This window comes from Lactuca saligna, chromosome 6, assembly GCF_052625555.1.
Source record: "Lactuca saligna cultivar CGN05327 chromosome 6, ASM5262555v1, whole genome shotgun sequence".
Lineage (NCBI taxonomy): Eukaryota > Viridiplantae > Streptophyta > Magnoliopsida > Asterales > Asteraceae > Lactuca > Lactuca saligna.
Window position 1 is genome coordinate 87,725,094 of NC_136422.1, and position 8,905 is coordinate 87,733,998.

Sequence of the window (8,905 nt, forward strand, 5' to 3'; positions counted from 1 at the left end):
TATTTTCTGTTAATTGGAAGACAATTAGGTTGCATGAACATTTCTTAGTTGTTAACCTCATATATCTATATGAACACTAAACCATATGCTTAGAAGTAATGATTATGAAACTAAGATTAATAAGACAATAGAAAGATTAATGTGTGAGCTTGTTTGAGAAACCATCAAACAAGAGGTTAATTGAATTAATAACTTAATTGACCATTACAAATCTTATTTAATCCAAATCATTAATCTTGGGAATTAATTACTTTAAACACTTGATCACCGCTTAAATTAGTTAATTGTCTAAGGGTTAGGAGTAATGAACATGAACCTAACCATTATAATTGGTAACCAATAGCAATTAATCTACCATAAATACAAATAACCATGGGAGTGAATTGGTCGAACCTAAATAGAAACATCTTTATTAAACTTGGTGAATAGTTGTTGCTTTAGTTATTTAGTTAATTTAGTGTGCCTAAGTTTCTAGTCTTGCAAAACTAGAGAAACCCCTTTTACTTTTATTAGTTGTTTTAGTTAAAATTAGTTATTAGTTTAATTTTCCGTTCCCTGAGTTCGACACCTTACTTACTAATCTATACCACTAAAAGACAGGTTCACTGCCTTTGTGTGTTCAATTTATTAATTAAAAGTAGGGATAAAACAAGTGCGTTTTACACACATCAAGTTTTTGGCGCCGTTGCCGGGGAACGGTTCTAAATAATTAATCATCCTTTGTGTGAGTTTACTTGCATAGAGTTCATTTATTGCAATTTAGTAATTAGTAATTAGGTTTTAGCATCTGTTTTAGTTTAGTATTAAATTTAGAATCTCTTTCGAAATATCACTGATACTCGCCGAGTGCAATCGCACTTACTCGGCGAGTAGCAGTTTATTTAGCAGTAAATTTTAATTTTTTTTAGTACATTTTTTATTGTTCTTTTTACGCTTTTATTTTACTTATTTCAGGACTTTCATGACCAGAGGATCAAACACACCACTGGTACCCCCGTTTGAAGATCCCGAATCCGCATTGAAAAGGAACAAAGGAAAGGACGTGGAGAGTTCAAGTACACCAAAGAAGTCACCTTTGTCCAACTTGAAGACCGTTTTTGGGAAGAAGAAGAGCAGTAAATCAAGAGCATCTAGCGCCTCTTTCATAATCGAGGAACCAGTTCAAGAAGATATCGGGTACGAGACCGAGGAAGAAGAGGAGGAAACGTACGAGCACAAAACCGAGTCCTAGGAAGAGTTAGCTTTCATAATGGCTAACATTGATGAAATCCCCATGGGAGAATGGAAGAAGAGGATGCGCGACGACAATGGCCCGGGACTTGTGCAACCCGCAATTCCCGCGACTGCTACCTTCGAGCTAAAGGGTCATACCCTAGCTTCACTCAAAGAAATACCTTTTTATGGGAAAGATCATGAAGATGCCTACAAGCATTTGGATGAAGTCAATGATGTAGCTGATTACTTCAATATTCCAAATGTGACCCGCGAGACTCAACTACTTCGTATGCTTCCGGTAACGTTCAAGGGTGCTGCTAAAGACTGGCTCAAGTCACTTCCCCCCAGATCAGTCACTACTTGGGCCAAGATGAAGGAAGAATTTATTGATCACTTTTGCCCACCTTCTAAGATAGTCAAGTTGAAGAAGGCCATTGCAAACTTTGAACAACAAGCTGGAGAGTCGCTATATGAAGCATGGGAGAGGTACAAGAGTCTGCTAAGAAATTGCCCACACCATGATCTAAACAGCCAGCAAGAAGTCTCCATCTTCTATAATGGATTCAATGTCACAACCAGGCAGTTGCTAGACTCGCAAGGCCCACTTACAAAGAAGTCGCCCCTGTGATTAAAGAATTGATTGAAGAATTCTCTAAACACTCTAGAGAATACCATAACCCTAGACATGATGTCACTAGGGGAGCCGCTTATGCTGCTACTGAAGACTTATCCGCGGTCATGGCTATGCTAAAAACCATGGATAGGAGAATGGATAAAATGGATCAAACGATCCATGCTATTCGGGTGGGTTGTGAAAACTGCAATGGGCCTCACCTCAATAGAGACTGCGATTTGGATGAGAATGGCAATAAGAAGGCGCAAGCGTGTTACTTGAGGCACGCACATAAACATTGTCACAACAAGAAGTGGGAAGATAATCACTCCCCTAGCGCTCATTTGGACTGAAGCACCCAAGGACTCACAGAAGGATGAAGCAGAAAAACCAGCAGAAAACCAAAAGTTACAATCTGAGAGTCCTACTCGCCGAGTAGGGCCGATGGACTCAGCGAGTACATCATCAAAAACATGTGAACAATTTCCTGAAAAGCCTTACCAGCCTCCAATGCCATACCCAGCCCAAGCCAAGAAAGAGAAGCAGGAAGAGGAATATCAGAAGTTTCTAGACCACATTAAGACTCTTCAAATCAACACACCGTTCATTGAAGCCATCATGCAAATGCCCAAGTATGCAAAGTTCCGTAAGGAACTCCTCACCAATAGAAGAAAGATGGAAGAAGTGCAGAAGGTAGTGCTTAATGAGAACTGCTCCGCTGCAATGCTAAATAAGCTACCAAAGAAGAAGGGTGATCCGGGGAGCTTGACTTTACCTTGCCAATATGGCAACTTGGCTGAAATTCATGCCTTAGCTGATTCTGGAGCAAGTGTGAATCTTATGCCATACTCATTCTTTAAGAAGCTAGACCTCCCGGAGCCAAGGCCAATTCGCATGGCAATACATTTGGCAAACATGACAGTCACCTTCCCAAGAGGCATATGCGAAGATTTGCTAGTAAAAGTGGATAAATTTGTCTTTCCTGCTGATTTCATCATTCTAGACATGGAGGCGGATCCACAAGTACCAATCATCCTTGGAAGACCCTTCCTCAACACAGCCAGCGCTATAATATACATGAGAGACTTAAAGCTCACCTTGCAGGTCGGGGACGATTCAGTAACATTCGGGGTGGACCGAGCTATGAAGTACTCTAGGAGCAGTGACGACATGGCGTTCTCAATCGACATGCTTGATGAACTATTGGAGGAAGGCATACCTGAAAATTCTAGCAAGTTTGCAGCTTCAGATGAAGCATTTGATCCAGAAAAGGATTTACTAGAAATTGAAAGACTGTTGGAAGAAGCGGAATATGAAGAAATAATGAAGCAATCTGACAGCCCTACTCGCCGAGTAAGGCTGATCTACTCGCCGAGTATATCTGAATAAAAGTTAGAATTCGTGAATGCAGCCACAAACTCGCCGAGTACCCTTCCTGCACTCGGCGAGTCCGTCACTCAGAACCAACAAACACAACTCAAAACGTTACCAGACCATTTGGAGTATGCTTTTCTGGAAGAAGGCAATCAAAAGCTAGTAATCATAGCCTTAGATCTGTCCAAGTCGGAAAAGGAGGAACTAGTGCACGTGTTGAAGAAATGGAAACGGGCCATAGCATGGAGCATCACCGAAATCAAAGGAATAAGCCCATCCTCTTGCTCTCACAAGATCAATCTAGAAGAAGGAGCAAAGCCGATGGTGCAACACCAAAGAAGGTTGAACCCGAACATGCAAGAAGTAGTCAAGAAGGAAGTGGTCAAACTCTTAGATGCAAGAATCATTTACTCCATTTCCGATAGCCCATGGGTGAGTCCGGTCCAAGTGGTGCCCAAGAAAGGAGGGATGACGGTCATAACCAACGAAAAGAACGAGCTAATCCCGACACGAACGGTAACCGGTTGGAGAGTGTGCATCGATTATCGAAAGCTAAATGATGCCACTCGTAAAGACCATTTCCCCCTACCTTTTATAGATCAAATGTTAGAAAGACTATCGGGCCATAGCTATTATTGCTTTCTAGATGGATTTTCGGGTTATTTTCAAATACCCATAGACCCAATGGACCAAGAAAAGACCACATTCACATGCCCAAGTAGGACTTTTGCCTATAGACACATGCCTTTTGGGCTATGCAATGCACCTGCGACGTTTCAAAGGTGTATGACAGCAATATTCCACGATATGGTGGAAAAATTCATGGAAGTTTTTATGGATGACTTTTCCGTTTTCGGATCTTCTTTTCATGACTGTCTCACAAATCTTTACTCAATGCTTGCTAGGTGTGAGAAAACCGACTTGGTCCTCAATTGGGAAAAATGTCACTTCATGGTCAAGGAGGGTATAGTTTTGGGCCATAAAGTTTCCAAAAAGGGAATTGAGGTGGATCGAGCAAAGATTGACACCATTGCCAATTACCCCCACCAACTAATGTGAAGGGCATTAGGAGTTTTCTAGGACACGCAGGTTTTTACCGACGTTTCATAAAAGATTTTTCCAAAATCACTAAGCCTCTAACACAATTATTACTCAAATATGCACCATTTAATTTTACTAAAGAGTGTTTAGAGGCATTTGAATTTTTAAAGGAAAAATTAACTAATGCTCCGATCATTATTGCACCAAATTGGAACTTACCCTTTGAGATCATGTGTGATGCTAGTGACTATGCATTAGGAGCTGTCCTTGGTCAAAGGGTTGATAAGCACTTTCAACCCATATATTATGCTAGCAAGACTTTAAACCTAGCCCAAGAGAATTACACCACCACTGAAAAAGAACTGTTAGCTGTAGTGTATGCTTTTGACAAATTTAGCCCTTACTTGGTTTTATCTAAAACTACTGTTTTTACTGACTACTCGGCTATCAAGTATTTGTTTTCCAAACATGATGCTAAGCCAAGACTGATACGATGGGTGCTGCTTCTTCAAGAATTCGACATAGAAATACGAAACAAGAAGGGAATGGAGAACGTAGCGGTTGATCACTTGTCCAGGCTAGAGAACCCGCAATTGCAAGAAGACAAAGATGGAGACGACTTTTCGGACGAATACATTATGGTGTCAGTGGGAGAAGAGCCATGGTTCGCAGGCATAGCTAACTATTTAGCTACAAATTACATCCCGAAGGACTATAGCAGTCAACAAAAGAAGAAATTATTTGCTGAAATCAAATATTACTTTTGGGACGACCCATACCTCTTCCGAAGCTGTGCGGATGGCATCATACGAAGATGTGTGTTCGGGAAGGAAAGCCGAAGAATATTAGAACATTGCCATAGCGGACCCACGGGAGGACATCATGGAGCACACTACACTGCAAAGAAGATCTTTGACATTGGGTTTTATTGGCCTACAATCTTTATAGATGCAGCCCAATTTGTCAAAGAATGTGATGCTTTTCAAAGAGTGGGAAACATTTCATCTCGAAATGAAATGCCAAAACATAGTATCCAAGTGTGCGAGGTGTTTGACGTGTGGGGAATTGACTTCATGGGACCTTTTTCCATGTCCAAAGGAAACAAGTACATACTAGTAGCGGTCGATTATGTATCAAAATGGGCGGAGGCACAAGCGTTACCAACAAATGACAGACGGGTAGTGGTGCGATTCTTGAAGAAGCTATTTTCACGCTTTGGCGTTCCGAAGGCCTTAATCAGTGACCGAGGCACACATTTTGCCAATGATCAATTGGAAAAGGTGTTGAAGAAATATGGGGTTACCCATAAGTTCTCCACATCATATCATCCACAAACTAGTGGACAAACCGAAGTGACCAATCGAGCCTTGAAGCGAATTTTAGAAAAATCGGTGGGAAGTAACCACAAGGAATGGTCAGACAAGCTAGATGATGCGTTATGGGCATTTCGTACAGCTTTCAAAACACCTATTGGTACTACACCATATAGGTTAGTTTATGGAAAGCAATGCCATCTACCGGTTGAGATCGAGCATAGGGCGTATTGGGCTTTAAAGAGGTGCAACTTCGACATGGAAGAACTAAAGAGCAACCGTTTGATGCAAATGAATGCCCTTGAAGAGCTAAGGAAAGATGCATACTCTAGTTCTTGGCTTTATAAAGAAAAGACCAAGAAATGGCATGATAAAAGGATCAAGAATAAAGAAATCCATGAAGGCCAAAAAGTGTTGCTTTTCAATTCCCGATTAAAACTTTTCTCGGGAAAACTCAAATCAAGGTGGGACGGTCCTTTTCTAGTCAAGACGGTGTTTCCGCATGGGGCTATAGAGTTGTTATCAAGAGACGGCACGCCTTTCAAAGTCAATGGTCATAGAGTAAAAAAATATGAAGAAGGAGTCCCCCGGAATGAAGGATTGGAAGAGTTGCTGTTGGGCGGGATTGCAACTACGTAGAAGGGGAGGAGTGCAGCTAATGACTCCATAAAAAGAAGCGCTTTTCGGGAGGCAACCCGAGTCTCAAGTTTGCATTTTCTTTTCTTTTCTTTATTTTCACATTTTTTTCATTCTTCTTCATCTACTTTTATGCCAATAACTGCTTGAGGACAAGCCATGCTTAGAGTGTGGGGTGGATGGTTTAAAAACATGAATTGATACATTAATTTTTCTAAATACACAAAAATTTTCAATCTGTGACATATACTCGCCGAGTAGAGTCGTGTACTCGGCGAGTAGATGCCCGGTTGAGTCAGATGTCATTCAAAAGCGCTTCTACTCGGCGAGTAGCCAATTAAAACAAGTGAAATATAATCTGTAAAAAAGTTTTTTTTTTTCACCATTTTGTCCCATTACTCGCCGTGTACTTCTCTCTCAGCCATCTTTCAAAGTGTTTTCAAGATCTCTTCAATTTTCCACTTAATTCTCCTCATTTAAGAAAAAAGGTAACATCTTTACCCTTTAATTTCATGAAAGGTTGGATTTTTATCACAGATCTGTCCAGATTTGAAGTAATTTCGGATTTGGGGAGTTTTCCTCAAACTCTAGGGTTTTGATTTAGTCACAAATTAGATAATGTTAGGAGTATTTTCTTCAAGATCTATGGTTAGATAAGTAATTACAACAAAACCCTATGAAAAATTTGGACTTTTGCACAGATTACACAGATCTGATACCCGATCTGTCATGGTGTTCATACTACTCACCGAGTAGAGTCGTGTACTCGGCGAGTAGGTCACAGTCAGACCAATATTTTTTTGTTTTAATTACTGGGTGTTGTTTGTTGCTGTGTTCTTGATATGTGTATACAGGTAGCATGGCAAGAAGGGGCCAATCTTTGCGAGGGGGAAGCCATGGTGATATGCCATGGCTATCTTTTCAACAAATTACATCCAAATCGTCAAAAACAAGAGCTCTAAACAGACTGGAGGCACTTAGGCAGAAGGAAATTCACCTTCCAAATGCAGTGGACTGGGGATGGATGGGAAATGTTGGTTTGGAAGAAGAACTCACCCCTTACTTGGTAAAGGATTGCAATTTGGGATATGCCAACATCACTTGTGATGGTTGGTTGCAGTTATTTAAAATCCAAGAGCCGGTTTACGCTGATTTGTGTTGGGAATTCTTTGCTACCATCTCATTTCAAGGTGGTAGTGAGTTCTACAATCCTAACACAATCTCTTTCTCTTTGGGCGGGGAGCTGCGACAATGCAGCATGGTGGAGTTCTCATGGAGGTTGGGTGTTTATGACCAAGACATGGTGATGACGGACTATTTTGAAGCCTTATTGGAAAATTGTTACAAAGAACTTCCAGATGAGGTGGTGGCGTCTACATGGTGGAACACAATTGCCAACCGAGTCTACATTCCCTCCACCGCACAAGAAGGTCACATTCGTTCTCCGATCCACCGACTCATTCACCGGTTTGTGGCTAGTACGATAAACATGTGGAAGGATGGGGACAAAGTCCCCACCCTTGACATCTTCTACTTGTGGAGCATCATCACTCCAGACGTTTTTTGTAACCTTCCTTACTGTATTGCCAAATTTCTTGCTGAGGAGGCGGTCAAGGAGAAGATCAAATCAAAGATAAATGGAGGCATGTTTATTACCCGACTTGCCAAGTCATTTGGGATCTTGGATTTGCCACAAGCTCAGGCACTAACAATTATCCACCCTCCACCATTCAACACTGCACTTTATAGGAGGGCACGGATAGTTGAAAAGTTTGGTGATTCCTTCACTATTCCAAATGAAGATGAGCCGGTGGTCCCCGAGGAGCCGGGAAGGCGGGTCCGCCAAAGGAGCGAACGGGTGCGGGAAGATCCACCGGTTATTCCGGTGGAGGATAATGATGGTTGGAACCAAGTAGAGTACCGACACTACTTGGATGATATTAGGCAAGGGGTGAACTACACTAATCAATCTTTCGAGTACCTCTTTCAACAAATGCAAATTGCCCCGAGACCTGGACCCGGCTACCCCTATATCATGAATTGGGATGAGAGGATGCGAAGAAGAGATGGAGAGGGAGGAAGTGGAGCAGGAGGAGCTAGAATGGATGATGAAGATTGAAGAATTTGTTTTGTTTTTTTTTTTACTTATGATGTTTTGTTCTCAAACAATTGTTAAACACTTTGGATTTTCTTTATGGTGGTTGGATTATTAGTGTCACTGTTAGTTGTTTTTTTTCAGGGATTGAAGATATGGAAGCATACTAACTAGTAAGGGTCAAGAAATGAATGAGAGACTTTTAAGCAATTATGGAGTCTTGTCCTTAGGATTGAGTCCGTGAGAGTCGAGGGTCATATGGAGTGTTGCTGCTGAGGGAATTCGAGTGAGAGTCAATTTACACTTCCGTTTCAACCCCAAAGTCAAGAGATGCAGCGACTAGAACAGTTCTGGAAAAACACTCATTACTCGCCGAGTGCACTAAATCTACTCGGCGAGTACATACGCTTTTACATGATCTTGTTTGCATCGAGGCCTACTCGCCGAGTAGCTTGCTACTTTTAGAATTTCAGGATTGCTTTGACCATTTTCACTGCAACATTCATACACTCTTTGTGAGGGATTACTACTGGAGACTTTCTAACGACCTTGTTCCGTGGAATTTTCGAGCTGTCAACCACACGAGACGCATGACACCCGTGCCATGGATGAGTTATT

At 41.4% G+C, this 8,905-nt stretch overlaps 1 non-coding gene across 1 annotated transcript; it reads right to left on the reverse strand.

Moving 5' to 3' along the window:
* Positions 1-1,633: 1,633 nt before the first annotated feature.
* Positions 1,634-1,740, reverse strand: LOC145003623 (small nucleolar RNA R71). The gene has a single exon (XR_013662076.1). It is a non-coding gene; the product is annotated as a small nucleolar RNA R71 (small nucleolar RNA).
* Positions 1,741-8,905: the final 7,165 nt, after the last annotated feature.